The sequence below is a fragment of the Bombina bombina genome, chromosome 6, assembly GCF_027579735.1.
Source record: "Bombina bombina isolate aBomBom1 chromosome 6, aBomBom1.pri, whole genome shotgun sequence".
NCBI classification, from domain to species: domain Eukaryota; kingdom Metazoa; phylum Chordata; class Amphibia; order Anura; family Bombinatoridae; genus Bombina; species Bombina bombina.
In genome coordinates this window covers 91,021,596-91,043,356 of record NC_069504.1, presented here as the reverse complement: position 1 = coordinate 91,043,356, position 21,761 = coordinate 91,021,596, and the positions used below count along the sequence as shown (strand labels likewise).

Here is a 21,761-nt window from a genome sequence, read left to right as displayed (position 1 = left end):
AAAGCAGCCGTTTTGATTAAAAACTTACCTTTGTTGTTTTCACAGCCAGAGCAGTTTCCCACACTGAGATCCTCTCTTCAGACGTCATCAATGACTAATCCAGCTTCCTCCAATCACGGCATGGCCTCAGGCAATGACTACCCTGGGGGGAAAGCCTTGATTGGAGGAAGCTGGATTAGTCATTGATGACATGTAAAGAGAGGATCTCCGGGTGGGGGAAGCTGCTCTGGCTGTGAAAAAAACCAAAGGTAAGTTTTTAATCAAAACGGCTGCTTTCTAAACTTTGAAGAATGAAAGTGCCCTGTTTTTAATAGTATTTTAAAAAACAGGCTTTCATTCATCAAAGTTTACCTTCACTTAAAAGGGAGAACATGATGAAAGATAACTTTGGGATTTAGATGGAGCATCCAATTTTCAGATTTACTTCTATTATCAGATTTGCTTCATTCTCTTGGAATCCATTGTTGAAGGAGAGCAATGCTCTACTGGGGCCAAGTTGAATATAATGGGTGAGAGTGACAAGCAGCTATTGCTTCTGAGCCTACCTATGCAGGCTTTTAAAAAATAAATACCAAAAGAACAAAGCAAATTAGATAAGAGAAGTCAATTGGAAATTTGTTAAAAATTGCATGTTCTGTCTGAATCATAAAAGTTTAATTTTGCCTTTATTGTCCCTTAAATGCCACTGCTCCCCTGCAAATCTATGTGTAGTAATAAATCTAGTGCAGAAATAAAATGCTCTAATATATTTTAAACGTTTATGTCTCTTTTAATTAGAAAGAATAAAAAGAAAATAGTAAGTACACTTCTGTGCATGGGTTTGGTTTACAGACAAGCAAGTGCAATTTTTACATGTAGCATTTAACAGCTGCATAAAAAACCAGAGATAGGTGTCAATCTCAGAGTTAAAAAAGACTTAAAGGGACACTAAACCCAATTTTTTTCTTTTGTGATTCAGATAGAGCATGCAACTTTCTTATTTACTCCTATTATCATTTTTTCCTCATTCTCTCGCTATCTTTATTTGAAAAAGAAGGCATCAAAGGTATTTTTTTAATTCAGAACATTGGACAGCACTTGTTTATTGGTGGGTGAATTTATCCACCAATCAGCAAGAACAACCCAGGTCGTTTACCAAAAATGGGCCACATCTAAACTTACATTCTTGCTTTTCAAATAAAGATATCAAGAGAATGAAGAAAATGTGATAATAGGAGTAAATTAGAAAGTTGCTTAAAATTGCATGCTCTGGGGTTCCGGTGGAGGAGGAGTCAGACAGGTGTTGCTGAGCTCGCACCTCCAGTCCCGCAATTCTTGGCGGTGGTTTTTCCCGTGCCCTGCCCCAGGCTCTGGGGCTGTTTTATGGGGCAGTCAGCAAAATCGCCTCTGGAACCCTTCCGGTGGACCACCAACCCACTGGCAATTGCACTGAGCCTATTATTTATATTAACTGCCTTACCTGGCCTCTGATAGGGGTTTGCTACATTATCTACGTCCCAGACTACCCTTCTCCTTTTTCCCTCTCTCAGAGGAACTTTGCTGCCTGCACGAGCGGTGCCCCCCCCCAGCCTGCCCCCCCCCCCCCCGTGCTGGGCTAACCCCGGGAACTAAGTGTACAGCGCACTCTCTTCATCTCACCGGCTGTGCTGCTGAGGACACTTCTCGCTGTTGGATTGCTGCTCCCGCTGCCGGGTGTTCTGCTCGCTCCCTCCCCCACCGGTGCTGCGCGGGAGGGAGCTGGGTCCGTCTCTGGATAAAGGACCGGTGGTGGAGCCTCTCTTCTTTGTGCTGCTGCTGGTGTCTAGGCTGGTGCTCCTCACTCCCCTCCCACCGTTGCTGCGAGAGGGGAGTTGAGGTTGGAGTTTTCAGCGGTGCTGGATATCGGAAGGTTCCCAGATGATGTCATTGCAACCTGAACAGGTATCTACAGCCTGACAAGGATCCTGGCGGGCGGGTAAGCAGCGCGAAGGGGGTGAGTCACTGAGAACTGTTTTTTCTATACAATACCACATATTGGTTTGCTGAATCTGCTACACTGAAATTTTAAAAGCAACACAGAGGCCAATCTGGAGGTTTGCTAAGCAGGGGGTACTTATACAACAGAAAGCAAATATCTGCTGTTTATCTAAAGGAGGACTCTCGAAGGGCATGGGAGAGAGGTGAAGTGGGAAGAGATCGGGGAATATACGCTACCCCTAACGAACGAACAGTCTTATCAGGGTCTAAGAGACTTTGAAAAAAAAGGGGAAAAAAATATAAATCATTGGCTCCGGAATAGAGGGTGAGGGGCGAGAGGATAAGAGGGAAGAAGAAAAAAGAAAAAAAAAGTCAATATACGGCTTCTTGATTACTATATCCCCCCCAGAGACTCTGAACTTTGTTGCTGTTCTACCAAGGAACTCTATACTGTTTAATCAGATACAATGTTGCATTTTGTCAATGAGATTGATTGTTTTTTTTGAAAACTGTATATTTATGACAGAACAAATGTGAACTTGAAACTGTTATTGCTTTAATCTGGTTAAGAGTTTGGAACTCTTTCTCTCCACTTTATATTACTACCTTTTATTAAAAGGTGATATTTAACTGGGGTTAGGTGGAAATCTCGTTGCCCTCTCTTTAATTGTAACAGCCACATCTGCAAAAACAGGGCAAGAATTGAATGTGATAGGGAGGGGGAGGAAGGGGCAAAGAGATTTTTGGGGAAAGAGTGGCAACATTTTTCTTTTTTTTTTTTTCTTTTTCTAAAATCACCTCTCATAGCTCATTTTGCAATCTTAGGGTGCATTATTTTTCTATGTGCTGGAGACCATAAAATTTGCAAAAAGTCTATACGGTACTGGTGCTCCCTGCATTTAGGAGAAGTTTTATTGGATTAGAGTTTTCATTATTTATTTAATCATTTCAGTTCGGCGACTGAAAATTTCACGGCTATCTAAAGTTAAACCGATAACTGATTAATCTATAAGGCTGATTTAAGCATAAAAACCCCCCCTAATCTCTTTCGAACCACTCTCAAAATTAGTCACTTGTCCATGTGCATAGGGTGAAATCACTTCGGGAACCTCATTTAATGGTCACCTCACTTATCCAACTACTATAGGACACCATAACACTTAGCACATCACATTCACAACTGGTGCAGCCCCAGCACCCATCCGCTGTAAATTCACTTAGGGGTCACTTAATCCCCTTTTTTTTTTTTTTTCCCTCCTCCCTCACCTCACATTCCCACACTAGTTGCGCAATTCATTTAATTCACCTAGGCACTGTAATATTGGCACTCCAGTCTTGGTGCACGCACCAACACCCCATAAACACAATCACTGGGGTCATTCATCTCCTTTTCCACTTCCTCCTTTTTTTCTTTTTCTTCTTCTCCATCACTAGTATATGGACAAGTTTCTCGGTACCTCCGCTAAAACATCCTCACCAACAATGGCAGGCAGACAAAGGGATAAAAAATTTAAGAGCACACAAGACCCTGTAGCTGATGTTCAATCAGTCCTCTCAAACACAACCATACCTGAAGTACTAAATATTCAAAGTCTAGTTACCAGCATCTCTGAGGCCCTTTCTCCTAAATTTGATATTTTAAGGCTAGAAATTAAACAGGATATTTCCTCCCTATCGCAAGAAATCAAACAATTCTCCTCTAGAATGCAGGAGGTTGAGCAGAGAGTGTCTGATCTGGAAGATCTGACTCTCTCACAAAGCTCTAAGCTTGATAATCTTAGCAGCAGTACTCAAAAAATCCTCTTGAGGCTAGAAGATCTAGAAAATCGTAGCAGGAGAAATAATATCAGAATAATAGGCGGGAGAAGCAATACGAAGATCTAGCCTTCTTTATCTCTGATACTTTAAAGACAGCTCTTAAATTTCCACCTTCATATCACAGTATCTTGGTAGAGAGGGCGCATAGGCTGGGCCCATCACATACAGTTAATAAAAATGCTAATAGGCCGAGACCAGTTATCGCAAAATTACTCAATTATCAAGATAAAGTTTTACTTCTACAAAATTTTCGTAAAACTCAACCTCTTATTATTAACGGGGCTAAGATTCTTATTTTTCAAGATTTCTCGGCTGACACGGCCTCCAGGAGGAGGGCTCTGGCACCTACATGTACTAAATTTATAAACTCGGGATTTAACGCGACAATAATCTATCCAGCTAAACTTAAAGTAACAGTGAATGATGCAGTGCATCTCTTCATGGAGGTACATGCAGCCGAGAAATTCTTTTCATCTTTGGACTCACCAGCATTAGACAGAATAACCCTTAGTTAGTCAGAGTAGGCTCAATAGCTGGGACAATCCCTTAGATAGGGATAGATGGGGCATTTAGGGGAAATGCTAGGGTTCCCCCACCCTCTTTTTTTTTTTTTTTTTTCTCCCTTCTCCAGCTCTCTCTCTCTCCCCCCCAGATAAGTTCTAAAACCACAGAAAAATAGATAAACTTAGGATAATATCCTGGAATATGGGAGGGATCTCTACTCCCATTAAACGGAAAACCATACTGACACAATTGAGGAAATATCAGACGGATATAGGGCTAATTCAGGAAACACACCTTAACTCAGTTGAATCCCTTAAACTTAGAGCCTCGTGGGTCAGAGAAGTTTTCTATGCGCCAAGTGTTGGCAAGAAAAGGGGAGTGGCTATTCTAATTGGGAAAAAGACCCAGCTCGAGGTTGTGCACTGTGAGCCCGATCCGGGGGGAAGATTTGTTCTGTTAAAAGTAAGAATCGCTCAGGAAATGTATACGATTTGTAATGTCTATGGTCCTAACGTATTTGACCCAGAATTCTGGAATAAAATACAATCCAAACTTCTTTTGTATAGCCAGGGGCACCTAATTATCGGAGGGGATTTTAATATGGCACCGCAATGCCCGCTTGATAGGTTTCGAAAAACTACGAAACAGAAAAAACATAAAAAAGATAACCTAGAATTTAAAATGTTTAAAAAAATAGAGCAAAATTTAGCACTGCGGGATATTTGGCGAGTTCAGAACCCGGACATGCAGGAATTCACCTGTCTCTCAAAAGCACACAAGACTCTTTCACGAATAGATCTATTTCTCATAGATGAGCGCCTAGGTTCTTTAACGGTGCAAGCAGGCATCACTCCTATATTATTATCAGATCATGCCCCCATTACCTTGGATATCCAGCTTAAACACCCATGGCCCAAATCTCTGAGGTTTTTCTTTCCATACTATCTAGCGACAGATATGAAATTTAAAACCCGTCTTAGGTCTAACTTTGAGGAATTTTTACGCTTTAACTCTGAGTTTATCGATCGCCCAGAACTACTCTGGGATACCGCTAAAGGGGTTCTCAGAGGAGAAATCTTAGCCTATAATATAGCCCTAACCAAGAAACTGAAGTTAAGAGAAAAAGAAATAAACAAAGCATTATCCAATTCATATAACAAATTCCTGCTTCATAAAAATGCCCTAAACTGGGCTAAGTATGTACAAGCTAAAGAAGCCAGGGATACATTTGTCTTGTCCCAGCAAGCCCAAAAAGAATTAAAAATTCAGGCTAAGCTCTATAGATTTGGGAACAAGTCTGGAAAGATGATGTCCAGACTGGTCAATAATGAAAAAAAACAACCTCATATTGAAGAACTTTTAGATAAGGACGAGCTAATTTCAAATCCCAAAAAAATTGCATCTGCATTAGTGGAATATTATCAAGCTATTTACTCTTGTAAAAGTTATGATCAGGATAACGCTGCAGAATTTTGGAACAAGATCGTTAGCCCCTCACTTACCGATGACTGTATCAGTACTCTTAATTCTCCTATATCTTTACAAGAAGTAAATGAGGCAATTTCTAAACTACCTATCAATAAAGCAGCTGGGCCGGATGGACTACCTAGTGAATTTTATAAAATACTATCTGCAGAAATTTCTCCGTATCTAACAAATTTATACAACGACTTCTATATCAATGGTAAACCAGTTTCTGCTTCATTTTCTTCCTCCCACACAACCTTAATTCCTAAGTCAGGGAAGGACCCAAGGCTTAAAGAATCATATAGACCAATAGCCTTACTTAATTCAGACTATAAGATTCTAACGTCTATCTTAGCATCCAGATTACAATTAATTTTACCAAAAGTAGTCCATCCGGACCAAGCGGGCTTCCTAAATAGACGAAACTCATCTGCTAAAATTAGGGAGGTATTGGCTACATTGGAATATTTTGAAAAGATTCCTCTGATTGGAGAGGGGAGGGAGGAAGAACTCGGGGCACCGGACATGGCGATTCTTTCCATTGACGCAGAAAAAGCGTTCGATTCTGTTACATTTAAACATCTTAACACCTCTCTGTTAAAATTTGGAATTAAGGGCAAATTCCCTGATTTTGTAGAGAATCTCTATAAAAGCTCAGCTACAAGCTTGATAATCAATGGAACGGTGTCTCTGCCAATAACTTTGGAGAGAGGAATGCGCCAGGGTTGTCCTCTCTCTCCTCTTCTGTTTGATGTTGCTATCGAGCCCCTAGCAATTATGATAAGACAAAGTTTGGAGGGAATAAAGATCTCAAACCATGAGATGAAAATAGGTCTATATGCAGACGATGTTTTGTTATATCTATCAAACACTAAAATTAACATTCCAAAACTAATGCAGATAATCGACCAGTTTGGTACCTTCTCAGGTTATAAAATAAACGCAGCCAAATCAGAAATTTTCTGGATTCGTAGGACAAGTGACTCATGTTTAGAAAATCCATTCAAAAGAGTAACAGACTCATTTAAATATCTAGGGATAACTATCCCGGTGAATTTGGATAATCTTTATGAATTTAATATTCCCCCAATTGTTAGACAATTTAAGGAAAAGCTTAGAATATGGCAAAGCTTACCACTCTCAATTTCCGGACGAGTAGCATTAGTTAAAATGATCCTCCTTCCGAAACTGCTGTACATACTTCAGAATATCCCAATAATTCTTCTTGAAAAGGATGTACGGCTGATTAATGGTTTAATTAGACAATTTCTTTGGCAGGGGAAAAGAGCACGAATATCTTTTAATAAACTCACTCTTCCACGTGAGTTTGGAGGCTTAGCACTCCCAGACATTAGAGCATACAACCTTAGCTTCCTGGCACGAATAGCGGCAGATTGGATCTTGTCAAAAGACTATATTCTAAATAATCATCTTGAGAACAACATATGTAGTCCTTACCTCCCCTCAGCACTTCTGCACTCCCCCCCTAAGGAGCTACCTCCAGAAATTAAAAGACTCAAAGTAATTTATAATCCTATCAGGGCATGGTGGAAAATAGCAAAAACTCTTTCAATTAACTCCAAGGTTTCGCACTACCTTCCCTTGATAGGAAATCCAAAATTCCAACCTGGGCTACACTCTGAAGTTTTCAATAGATGGCATAAGAATGGGCTGAATAAATTGATATTGCTGATAGACAGTGATAGAAAAACTACTAAAACATTTGAAGTATTAAAAGAGGAATTTAGTTTACCTAACAAAGACTTCTTCGCTTACTTACAGATAAGGCACTTTCTGTTTGAATTAATTAGAGAAGAGGGCTGGGGCTGGAAACTAGGTAAACTTGAAAACTGGCTTATACTTATGAAGGTCGATCGTATGTCTATTTCTGTGGGCTATCACTTATTGGGTGCTAGCAGGGGTAATCTAAATCTGACAAGAATTGCTTCAGCATGGACCTCACTTGCAGCACAGAATAGGGTTGACCCAAAAATTTTGCAATACTCTATAGCTAAAGTGGCTAGGACTACTCTCTCTGCTACATGGCGGGAAGCACATTTTAAGTTACTTCACAGGGCATATTTCACTCCGGAAAGGGGTCTTAGGGTGCACAACTCGAGCTTTAATAAATGCCCTAAATGTTCTCTTTTAGCAGCAGACATAGAACATATGTTCTGGTTCTGCCCAAAAGTGAGAAATACTTGGCGTAAATTAGAATACTGGCTGATTAGGGTACTCAAAATTCCATCCATAACCCTCACCCTATCCCAGGTTATATTATGTATTGATGACTTAAACAAACGCCATCCTAATGATAAAATAGTCTGCATCTCCATTTTAGCCACTAGATACTTGTTATGCAAAAAATGGAAAATGCGGTCTGTACCAAGTGTGTCGGAAATTCAGAATTGTTTGAAAAAACAATGTTTATTGGAACAAAAAGATACAGATATCAACAATGAAGAGGATATAACGAACTTCTTCAGTAAATGGGCCGTATACATTAAGTCACTTCCTGAAAACGAAAGAGATTATATGATCTTTCCTTTCCAAAATTCTGAATTGGTCTTGTTGGGCATATGGTAAACGGAGTGGTGGGGATGATGAGAGAGAGCTGGTTTTCTTTTCTTTCTTTTTCCCTTTTTTTTTTTTCTCCCCCTTTCCTTTAATCTTAAATAGAAAACCCCAACTTAAGGTGACTTAAGCTAATAATGCTTCTTTTTTTTTGTTTTTTTTGCGGACTTAAAGAAAAATATTCTTACTTTATTTTTTTTATTTCTTCCTTTGGGAAAATTGTCAGTTAGAGGCTACTTAATATAACCTGCTTTTGACTTTATACTGAAATTGTTTGAACTTTAAGATGGTGATAATTGTTTTTCTTATCCCTTTTTCTTAAATATTGTTATGAATCAAGTCCGCATCATTGTATAATTCGCCTTTCTGTTGGTTAATAAAGAACAATTAAAAAAAAAAAAAAAAATTGCATGCTCTGTCTGAATTACAAAATAAAAAAATTGGGTTCAGTGTCCCTTTAAAGGGACAGTCTACAATAGAATTTGTATTGTTTTAATAGATACATAATCCCTTTATTACCCATTCCCCAACACAGTTATATTAATATACTTTTTACCTCTGTGATTACCTTGTATCTAAGAACCTTCTGACAGTTCCCTGATCACATGACTGTGACTATTTATTATCTATTGACTTGCATTTAGCATTGTGTTGTGCTAAATCTTAAATAACTTTCTGTGCCTGAACACAGTGTTATCTATATCAGGCCCACGTGAACTATAAAGTCTTTTGTTTTGAAAAGCAATTTAGAAAGCATGTGATTAGAGGCAGCCCTCAAGGGTTTAAAAATTAGCATATGAGCCCACCTAGATTTAGTTTCAACTAAGAATATCAAGAGAAAAAAGAACATTTGATGATAAAAGTAAATTGGAAAGTTAATTAAAATTACATGTCCTATCTGAATAATGAAAGTTTAATTTTGACTAGACTGTCCCTTTAAGCAGCTTTTTTTTCAATGCACATATTTCTGACTTTATTTAATTTAACAACATTTAAAATAAACAAGCTTTTATATATGTAATGTTAAATAATTTATACCTGTTTAAAACAAATATAAATAAATAATTAGCAATGTTAGACTAAATATTTCTTTACTAAGATATGGAGAGTCCACAACGTCATTCAATTACTATTGGGAATATCACTCCCGGCCAGAAGGAGGAGGCAAAGAAAGCTGTTAAGTGTCACTCGCCTACCCATAATCCCCAGTCATTCTCTTTGCCTCTGTCAATGGAGGAGGTGAAGTTTGGTGTCTAAAGAAATTAATTCCTTTTTCGGGTACTTTTCCCTGCAAGCAAGGATTTGGATTTAGCCAGTCCATGTCAATCTCTTCAGTAGAGTAGTGGTGGCTTTAAGCAGTTAGGAAGTTGTGAGGTAGTCCTTGCTTTGTTTCCTAACACATTGCTGCCCATGGTACAGAAAGCCAGAGTTGGTTAGTCTATTCTTTCTTTTTCTACAGGTCTCTGTAAGGAGTATGTGTCCTTTCACGCCTTGTGAGCTGTCTTCCTGCCAGACAGCTAGACTGCAGGTAAGTGCTTTTGTCTTCTAGGTCTTGGAGACTTGCACTTCAAAAGAATTGCACATTATGTATGTTTAGACTAGGGGGCCTATTTATAAAAGTGTGAACTATGTTGCATTTGCCGGCGTCAATACGCTCATCAGACATCGCTGCCGCAGACCTGAATACGATCTCCTTATTTATCAAAAAAGCCGTCAAAAACATGCGCATCAAGTACGGTGCAAAGAGCATCGGACTGGTGTTAACTAACAGTCATCGATGTCGCGGTTATTCAGGTTTTTCCCAACTTTATTTATACCATTTCATTACTATCCATGGACAAGCACATTTCTCTAAAGCTAATCTTTTATTTTTCATATGTTAATGTCCAAGAAATAGATTGATTTATACCTCAACAAACATCTCATAGAAAGTTATTTTTATATTTATTTGTAAAAATTTAAGTTGCATGATTCAGATAGAGCATGTAATTTCAAAACACTTTAAAATTCACTTCTATTTTCAAATGTGCTTTGTTCTCTTGGTATCCCTTGTTGGAAAATAATATGCACATATCATACACTAGTGGGAGCTAGCTGCTAATTGATGCCTGCACACATTTGTCTCTTGTGATTGGCTAAATAGATGTGTTTAGCTAGCTGCCAGTAGTGCAATGCTGTTCCTTCAGCAAAGGATAACAAGGGAATGAAGCAAATTTGACAATAGAAGCAAATTTGAAAGTTGTTTAAAATTGTATGTTCTATCCAAATCATGAAATAATATTTTGGGGTTTCCTGTCCCGTTACGAGCTGGGCCAGGTTTCTCTCTGCACCTGTCTAACCCCCTCCTGATTGCAATCTATTTTTAAAAACCACCCCTTCATAGGTGTTATGAAATGGGCTGGCATATAAGATGACATTTCTTACTGAAAAATAAATTCAAGAGGAGGAAGAAATACAATGAAAATAGCATGCCAGTAAAGAGGTGATTTTAATTTCGGCTGTGTCTGAATCATGACAGTTCAATGTTAGGTGGGCTTTCCCTTTGAGCGATCAGCTTAAGATTCTATTGAATCAAATATCAATTTGAATTTTAAAATCCTTGTCTAAAATATTACACTGTGTCCTAATGTCAGCATCAATGTTTATCTTTAATACTAAATTCACATATACATACTTTCAAAGTATAATACACAATGTAACATGGCACTTACAAGTTCTGATGAGTGATCAATGACACAAGTATCGAGCAATTTGATTAGTTAGTGATAGTTTATAATGTGTATTTGAATCAGATTGGCTGATGTCATAAATCATGTCTGAAAGGTCAGATTTCTGCATTATCTATTTTTTGGATGTGCCAGATGTTCAATCTTTTTGTAAGGCCCCGGTAAAAACCAGGCCTGTGTTTAAACCTGTTGCTCCTCCTTGGAGCCTTAATCTTGTTCTTAACGTTTTGCAGCAGGCTCCATTTGAGCCAATGAATTCCATAGATATTAAGTTTGTAATGCTCGTGGATTATTCCACAATCAGACCGAACTCGGCCAGTAGTGTTCCTATCCCGGCATCAAGCCGGAATGATAGGGAATATCCCAGAGCAGAGAAAGTTTGCAAGATGAGGTAAGCAACACTCACCACAGGCAGGATAGTCTTCAGCGGCAACAGGCAGGGAATTGGAGAAAGGCAGTGTTCAGGGGTAAACCACAAGAATGGTCAGGCAGGCAGGGTTTGGCAATGGTAAAGCAGTCCAAAGGTAAACCACTAGAATGGTCAGACAGGCAGGGTTTGGCATTGGTAAAGCAGTCCAAAGGTAAACCACTAGAATGGTCAGGCCGGCAGGGCTTAGCAGCAGTATATCAATCCAGCAATTTAGGGGTTAACAGGCAGAGTGGTCAGACAAGCAGAGTTTCTGAACTTGATCAAACTCACATTTTTCTAGCTTGGCTACCAAAGAATTGTCTCTGAGACGTTGAAGTACCTGTCTCACGTGTTTATGATGCTCCTCCAAAGAGGAAGAGAAAACAAGGATGTCATCCAGGAAGACGATGACAGTGTGATTGAGGAGGTCACAGAAGACATTGTTGACATATGCCTGGAAGACTGCAGGGGTGTTACACAGCCCAAAGGGCATTACAAGGTATTCGTAATGCCCTGATCTTGTGTTGAAAGTGGTCTTCCATTTGTGGCCTGGGAAGATACGAATCAGATTTTATGCCCCACATAGGTCCAGCTTGGTGAAGAAAGGAATGGGATAGCGATTCTTGATAATTATGTTGTTCAAGGCCCTGTAGTCGATACAGGGTCTGAGCCCACCATCCTTCTTACTGACGAAAAAGAAGCCTGCCCCAGCAGGAGAGGAGGAAGGGCAAATGAAACCTTTAGCAAGGTCCTCATGGATGTACTCCTCCATGGACTTGGTTTCAGCTTTGGAGAGTGGATAAGTCCTCCTTTTAGTAAGTTGGGTGCTGGGAAAGAGGTCAATTTTACAGTCATAAGGACGGTGGGGTGGCAGCACGTCGGCCGCTTTCTTCTCAAACACATCTGCAAAGTCTGCATATACTGAGGGAAGGTTTGAAGGAGTCTGAAGACTGGGTATGGGTATGTGGAGCAGAGGAGTGACTTTAGCAAGGCAGGAGTGGAAACAGGAGGTACCCCAGGAGGCCAGTTGTCCTTCAGCCCAGTCAAACTGTGTATATAAAGCCAAGGAAGACCAAGGATGACACGCTGTGCTGGGGAAGGAATTACCTCAAACTGCAGCTGTACCGTATGAAGGACTCCCATAGTCAGGGTCAGGGGTGCTGACTCAGAATGGATCAACCCTGAACCAAGGGGGGTGCCATCCAGAGGAGTTATTTTAAGACAATGTCTTTTCTGCAGAAGAGGTAAGCCAGCTTAAATCATAAAACGGTAAACCAAAAAGTTTCCAGCTGCCCCCGAGTCAATGAAGGCTTGAGCGTGGACATAATTCTGAAGAAAGGTAAGAGTAACAGGTACCAGAATCCGAGAGGAGTGAGGGGATTTAGTAGTGATCATGCTTAGAGATACCCCATTGTTATCCCCTAAGTATTGGCTTTTCCCGGCCGAATGTCACAGTTCTTTAGTTGGTGGGAGTTAGAACCACAATAAAAGCATAGTCTCAATCTCCTTCTTCTCTGTCTTTCAGACTCTGAGGGTTTGAAGGAGGAAAGATCCATATGTTCCCCTACTGGGGTGGCTGGAGAAGTTGAAGGGGTAGAGGACACTGCAGAAACCATACGAATAGAAGGACGGGAGGGCTCTCCGAGTTCTATCTCTCTTGGCTTGTCTCTCCTGGAAGTGAGAGTCTAGACTGATACAAAGTGATATAAAGTCATCCAAAGAAGAGGGAATATCACGATAAGTGAGTTAATCTTTGATGCGTTCATGCAGACCTCTCCTAAAGGCTGCCTTGAAGGCACTGCCATCCCAACTGGTCTCTAGTGCCAAGGTGCGGAACGCAATGGCAAATTGTGCCACAGTTCTATTGGCCTGGTGGAGATCTAGGAGATAAAATTCTGCAGCAGAAGTACGGCCAGAAGTCTCAAAGACAGAAGTGCAGAAATGAACGCATCAGCATAGTTCAGGAGTGAAACGTTCGGTTCCAAAAGGGGAGAGACCCTGGCTAGGGCCTTGTCTTTCAGTAAGGAAATGATAAAGGTGACCCTTGACTGGTGAGACTGAAAGGTGCGAGGATCATTGCAGAAATGCAGCCTGCATTGGTTAAGAAAACCCCTACAATCAGTTGTACCTTCATACTTGTCAGGCAATGGTATCCGGTGTATACTTCCAGAAGCAGGGGAAGAAGCTGCAGTAGTATGAGCAGAGACTGGCAGTACAACAACAGGAGCGGTATTCCTTGCTGCAACTAGTGAAGGGAGTTGAGCGGTTATAGCCTCTAGTTTGGAATCCCTACTCTGCAACTGTGTGGTATGGGTTCCCAACATCTGTCCTAGAAGATAAACCGCTCTTGCTACCTCATTTGGCTCCATGGCCCAAGTATAATGTAATGCTTGTGGGATAATCCCCAGTCATTCGGCCAAAAAAAAAAATGGAAAAAGAATAACACAAAGGTGTAGAGGTGCTTGAGGTTTAGTCAAAAACAACTGTCTTAATAAAGGGTGGGGTAGTGGACTCTCCATATCTGGAAAGAAAGAAATTTGTCAGCAGAAGTACGGCCAGAAGTCTCAAAGACAGAAGTGATATTCCCACTAGTAATTGAATGACGTTGTGGACTCTCCAAGAAAAAAATTGATCAGGTAAGCATAAATTTATTTTTTCATTGTTCTCTTGCTATCTTTATTTAAAAAAGCTGGAAAGTAAGCTTAGGAGCCGGCCCATTTTTGGTTCAGCACCTGGGAAGCGCTTGCTGATTGGATGGCTACATTTAGACACCAATTAGCAAGGGCTACCCAGGCGCTGAACCAAAAATAGGCCAGCTTCTAAGCTTACATTCCAGCTTCCTAAAATAAAGATACCAGGAGAACCAAAAAAAAATGTATAAAAGGAGTAAATTTGAAAGTTGCTTAAAATTGCATGCTCTATCAGAATCATGAAAGCTTAATTTTGACTATACTATCCCTTTAAATATTGAAGTTTGTTTTTATACTAAAGTGATGTTGCTGGATAGAGCAAAAGTTGTCTTAGCTTTTGCAAAGATGCTAAAGCAAGGCTGATAGTGGATGTTCTAGGTCATTCTTGAGACGTGTTCTAGATTTTAACCTAAATCTCAACTCAGCATATATGATTTAGAAACAAATGAAAAACTGGTTCTGTAAATGTGTGTAATCATTAGGTCATTCTCGAGACGTGTTCTAGAGTTTTCACCTTAACCAGCGGCTCAGCATGTATGATTTAGAAAGAATTGATTGCTCATGTGAAGTATCTTGTGCCACAGAGCATTTCTCAATATGTCAAAGCTCATGATGTTGTTTTTATTTATTTGATTTTACATTGAACCTTTTTCAAGTTGTGCATTTTTAGACTGTTTACAGAGGGTGTTTTGTCTAATTTTGGTTTGTTTTTGTAAGCAAACATTTCTAAAACATTTTTGTTATGCCAGGATCCTTGAAAGTGGAAGTCCATACAAAATAGGAGCAACTCAGTTGATCTCACTAGAACTGTTCTGCTTAGTTTTATTGATATCCTTTGTTGAAAAGCATACCTACGTAGGCGCAGGAACTAGCTGCTGATTGGTGAGAGCACAAATATGCCTCTTGTCATTGGCTTACTGATATGTTCAGCTAGCTCACAGTAGTGCATTGCTGCTTCTTCAACAAAGGATACCAAGAGAATGCAGCAAATTTGATAAAAGAAGTAAACTGGAAAGTCTCTGTACACTATAAAGAAGATCAATCCTGAAAGAAAAATTGCCCGTAAAGTTTAATTATGCCTATAAAAAAAAAGTTTGCTATGTATTCTCATTAAGGGCCATATTACTAGTGGAGCGCTAACAGTAACGCGCGAGCGATAAAGAGATTATTGTGGGTGTTTGCACTTGTTGGGTTTACCGCTCGTATGATGACAAGTTCAAAGTAAACGTGATTGCTTGAGTGCAATCGCAAGTTTAACGCTAGAATGATTAGCACGTCCTCAGAGCTCTGGTTTATTGTTTTGCAAAATAAAAAAAAGTTGCACAAAACACATTAAAAATACATTACACTCATAAAAAGACCATCTAATAAAAGTATTAAAATAAATTGCAATACAAAGTTATAAGGGCTCAAAGATATGAGGTTTTAGGTGTTAGGGAAAAAAGGCTGCAAAGGGCTTTAACATAGATATACAAACATATACAGTACATGTCTAGAGAAATGTCTATAAATGTGTACATAGGTATTTATGTATTCATATGTGTATTTATGTATTTACAGACATATACACATATAAATAAATACATAAATACTTATTTACATATGTGTGTGTATATATATATATATATATATATATATATACAGTATATATATATATGTATGTGTGTGTATATATATATACTATGTATATATATATATATATATATATATATATATAAATCATTTAGAACATGCGATTTGGGTGTTCCATTGACTTCTATGGGGAAATACGTAAACACACATGCAATATTCTAAGATCAGCTTTTGGAGCTCGTCAAGTTAACAAGATTACATTCAACTCATAATACGAGCACAACCTGACAATTACATTATTTTTTATTTTAAAACAATATTTTTATATACAGAATTGTGCAATCTATTGATTCATTTTTATGTGCATATTAAAAAATAATGTAATGTACATTTTAATATAATAGTATAGATATCTTTATATCAGTGAAATATCTATTGACTACAAAGTTTTTCTTATGCTTTACAAGTCTCCAAATCTAACCTTACATTTATTTTTCCTTATCCTATTTTAATTATCAGCTCTTCATTTCCAATCAATCAGATAGTGTTGTGTATCTGAGCTGTCAGGCATTACTGTGAAGCAAACTAATTCATTTTTAAAGGGACAGTCAAGTCCAAAAAAAACTTTCATGTTTTAAATAGGGTATGCAATTTTAAACAACTTCCCAATTTACTTTTATCACCAATTTTGCTTTGTTCTCTTGGTATTCTTAGTTGAAAGCTAAAAGTAGGAGGTTCATATGCTAATTCCTTAGACCTTGAAGACTGCCTCTAATCTGAATACATTTTGACCACTAGAGGGCATTAGTTCACATGTTTCATATAGATAACATTGAGCTCATGCATGTAAAGTGACCTAGGACTGAGCACTGATTGGCTAAACTGCATGTCTGTCAAAAGAACTGAAATAAGGGGGCAGTCAGCAGAAGCTTAGATACAAGATAATTACAGAGGTAAAACGTGTATTATTATAACTGTGTTGGTTATGCAAAACTGGGGAATGGGTAATAAAGGGATTATCTTTCTTTTTAAACAACAAAAATTCTGGTTTTGACTGTCCCTTTAAGTTGTTTTTTCATGATCCAGCCATTACAAGTTTGATGATACAGAAAAAAACAAAATATAAATTAATTTCCTTTTACATTTCATTGTTTGTTTTTGAAATCCTAATTATAAAAGAACTATTACACATATGAAATGAATTATAATTATTTTATCAATGTTTATTTTATTGCGCCAAGTATATTTAAAATACAAACTAATGAACTAATGAAATGAATACAAATTCTAAATTATGTGCAACAGAGCTGGAATTGATTGCATGCAGTAATGAAGTGCATGCATATATTGATGCACAATAAAGAGTTTAATAAACTGGCAAGAACATTGCCTTCAGAAAGTTAATTGATTTTAGATAGAATTGTAATTTAATGAAGAACAAATATATCATAGGGGTAACTTGAAAATACTATATCATGAAGTTTTATGGAAAAGTAAATGTTCCTTTAGCACAGAGAAGTAATGAATGATTGCGTTTTAGGTGCATTAAAATAGTTTTCTTATGATACTCCTTTTGCATGTTATTGGATTTTTTTTTAAATATTATAAAAGGAGATTTACTTGTACATTTCAGCATATTCCTTGTATTTTAACTTCTTAAAATGACTCCAGTGGGGATATTACAATGCATAAGAAGAGAGCTTTGAACAGTCTTTCAATATCAAGCCATTAGAAATCCAATAGTAAACCCAGTTGTGTAGTTTTCATATGCCTTGTCACTAAATTAGTCGAGCACAAAGTTATCTTCCCAAATTACCATATTTTGGGCTAGATTATGAGTGGAACTCTATTTATTTTTCACGAGTCGGGTTGCACTTGTATTACAAGTTAGCGCGAGAGCAAAACCTAACGCGCACTAACCAAATATTATGACCACATTAACTTCTTCCCATAGAAGTCAATGGAGAGCACAAACACATATACTTGTGCGCTAACCTGTCAGGAGTTATTAATAGTTCACGTTCTAATGTTCTTCACATGCAGAACAATTTACTTTTTATTGTATATTTATATACAGGTGGCCCTTGGTTTACAACGGTTCAATTTGCGCCGTTTCAGAATAACGCCCTTTTTCAGTCATTTGACTGCTATTGAAAAGAATTGACTGCTATTGAAAATCATTGAGAAGCAGTGCATTAAAATAGCCAGTAGGTGGAGCTGTCCGCTTGTGTTGCAGCAAAGAGATGCAAAGCCAAGCAAGCCAGACGTGATCAATGGATCAGCTTTCAAAGGAACAAGATCCATCAGCCACTTCCCTTAGCTGCAGACTCAATGCAGAGAACTGTTTGCAGAAAAAGGCAAGTAAAAAAAACTTTTTGTTCATTAAACTTAGTTTGATGATGATACAGTCTGTTGTGTAATTATATATATTTATATATCCTAGGTCTCAACAGTAACTCCAACGTTTATTAATGGAATTATGAATATTAAAAATGAATAACAATATCAAAATTATTGTCAGCAATACCTCCAATTAATATAATCTAAATTATATCAGTACACTCCAGTGAAAGATCAAACCTTTGTAGTATACTCTAAAATAGCACTATTGAGATATCTATACATTTGACAATGAAATTATTATTAAACCAGTTCTGACCAGTTAATCTCTATAAACACATTGATTATATTCATGCAGAAAATATTGTATTAATTATGACCAAATATATATGTCTATTATCCCATGAATGGGCAAAAAACTTCTATAAATTAACCTTAACTCAGAATGAATCGCTTATTAAATATCACAAAGGAATTATACAAGAATAATGTATAAATAGCCGAAAAGTTTAATCAATTGAATATATATAGCTTATTTAACAATGTTTGTATTCACCTATGTTCAAATCTCACAATGAAATCTTAGCTTAACTCACACAATCTAATGGAATTCCCAGGGAAATATAATTAAGCTATTTTCAACCCAATATAATCTAATATACTTACTTAAACCCAGATATTGTTACACAATACTACCAATTCAACATATACTAATTAATCTAGCATGAAATAACTTCTTATTTAGCCACAATAAAACACATTCTAAACTATATCACAATAACTACAAATAACTTATGACATTAAAATACCTAAATCCTTTCTTAATAATAATATTTAACACCAGTATACTTACTACCCTGCTCTAATTAATATTAAATATAAGAAAAAGATACCTTTTAATTCACAGCTGTAGCTATACCATGCTATAATGAATTTCTCTGCTAAGGCCTATCTATTATATAAAATAAATTAAACGCACATACATTACCAGATAACCAAATTGAGAGTTCAGCTTCCAGATATTCTATTGGTCATATGTGAAGGAATATTTCACTTCTTTTGCAGGTATACAGGTCACAGAGTATCACCCTTGTCCATAGAGAGTGTTCCAGCCAGGAGTCAGAGAAAGTATAGGCCCAAAATGTGTGTATCTCTCTCTTACAAAGTGAGACTGTCCTCTTGCATAAAGTGAAAGCCTAAATAAGTCATAAGCCACTCCTTCATTCTCTAATCATTCCAATAGGATCTGTAGTACTAGCCAATCGGGGGAACAACAGGAATAAGAATGAGACATGTACATTTTTAAAATATTCTCTTTCTCACATTACATTACAGGGATATATAAATATACAGTATATATATATATATATATATATATATATATATATATATACACAGTATATATATAAAAATCAAACCACTGCACTCCCTTGCTGTGCAAATCTGCAGGTGCTCAGTCCATAGAAATAGACACACTGTATAGTAAACCAGGCACTCTTGCCGGGTCCGGCTATCACATACTTCCCCATCATTAATCAAAGACTTTAAGGCCCCCTGGCCAAACAACAAGCCAATCAGAGCAGCAAGGCATAACTATTGCCTTGACAACCAGCAAGCAGAAAAAAAGTGAACACTACCTGCAGCAAAATAAAAATATACTTGCAACTAAAAAAATTAAAAAATTAAAACATTATTATTTTTAGCAAAAGATGAATCTAGAGCCGGATCAGAGAGTGACAGACACTTACGGAATACAAATCTATTACAAAAGTCTAAACCTAAACATAATATAGATGTTAGTGGCACAAGCATTGAAAAAATTATTTACTCAGTACTATGCTCCTAAGCATACATATTTAATCTCACTTCAAATACAGCAAACATATAGTGTAACAGTGGATCTTTATCTCTCAGAGAGAAAACATGATAACTTTACTTGTTTATTTATAGGTCTGACGGATGTGTCACTTGCAATAGGTTGATTTTAGGGGAATCATTTGGACACCCACGTACTGGGAAGATTATGCACTTAAAGCACAGGTTAACTTGTTCATCTGAAATGGTTGTATATATAATTAAGTGCCCATGTGGGTTAATGTATGTTGGTAAAACGGAGCGCCCCCTAAAGGACAGAATTGCAATTCATAAATCTACAATCAGACAGGCCTTAAAAAATAAAAAAAAGTGACCACACGGTTACCTTACATTTTTTGGAAGCTAGCCATGGTGTGGCTGACCTGAGGTGTATGCCCATAGATCAGATTAAACGCCATCCAAGAGGGGGCGACACTAAAAAACAGTTACTCTGTAGGGAGGTGGAGTGGATATATTGCCTACAAACAATGGCCCCATGGGGGTTAAATAAACAAGTAAAGTTATCATGTTTTTTCTCTGAGAGATAGAGATCTACTATATTTTTGCTGTATTTGAAGTGAGATTAAATATGTATGCTTTGGAGCATAGTACTGAGTAAATAATTTTTTCAATGCTCGTGCCACCTCCATCTATATTATGTTTAGGTTTAGACTTCTGTAATAGATTTGTATTCCGCAAGTGTCTGTCATTTCTGGTAAAAATAATAATGTTTTAATTTTTTTAGTTGCAAGTATATTTTTATTTTGCTGCAGGTAGTGTTCACTTTTTTATGCTTGCTGGTTGTCAGGGCGATAGTTATGCCTTGCTGCTCTGATTGGCTTGTTGTTTAGTCTGGGGGCCTTAAAGTCTTTGGTTAATGAAGGGGAAGTATGTGATAGCCGGACCCGGATCAGGTATGACATCACTTCTGGTTTGATGATTTGTTCTGTGTTTCCATGTGTGACATTGTAAATATGTAAGTAGAACTTTTTGTGATTACCTGTGTACTGTTTTGACAGATTTGTACCCTTGACAAAGGTCCAATGTGAGGGAATACCGGATTGTACCGGATAATAAAGAATTTATTTGAATTAAGCAAGAGTGCCTGGCTTACTATAAAGTGTGTGTATGTATGTATGTATGTATGTGTATATATATATATATATATATATATATATATTGGATATAAAAAGTAAATTTATGCTTACCTGATAAATTAATTTCTTCTATGGTACGACGAGTCCACGGATTCATCCATTACTTGTTGGATATTATCTCCTGCTAACAGGAAGTGGCAAAGAGCACCACAGCAGAGCTGTCTATATAGCTCCTCCCTTAGCTCCACCCCCCAGTCATTCGGCCGAAGGTACAGGAAGAAAAAGGAGAAACTAAAAGGTGCAGAGGTGACTGAAGTTTAAAATAAAAAAATATAATCTGACTTAAAATGACAGGGCGGGCCGTGGACTCGTCGTACCATAGAAGAAATTAATTTATCAGGTATGCATAAATTTACTTTTCTTCTATAAGGTACGACAAGTCCACGGATTCATCCATTACTTGTGGGATACAATACCAAAGCTACAGGACATGGATGAACGGGAGGGACAAGACAGATGGCTAAACAGAAGGCACCACTGCTTGAAGAACTTTTCTCCCAAAAATAGCCTCCGAAGAAGCAAAAGTATAAAATTTGGAAAATTTGGAAAAGGTATGAAGCGAAGACCAAGTCGCAGCCTTACAAATCTGTTCAACAGAAGCATCATTTTTAAAAGCCCATGTGGAGACCACCGCTCTAGTAGAGTGAGCTGTAATTCTTTCAGGAGGCTGCTGTCCAGCAGTCTCATATGCCAA

General features: G+C 37.7%; 1 protein-coding gene across 1 annotated transcript in view; it reads right to left on the bottom strand.

Moving 5' to 3' along the window:
• PCLO (piccolo presynaptic cytomatrix protein) overlaps positions 1-21,761 on the bottom strand; it is an 876,537-nt gene that overhangs the window by 368,167 nt on the left and 486,609 nt on the right. The window lies entirely within an intron of this gene.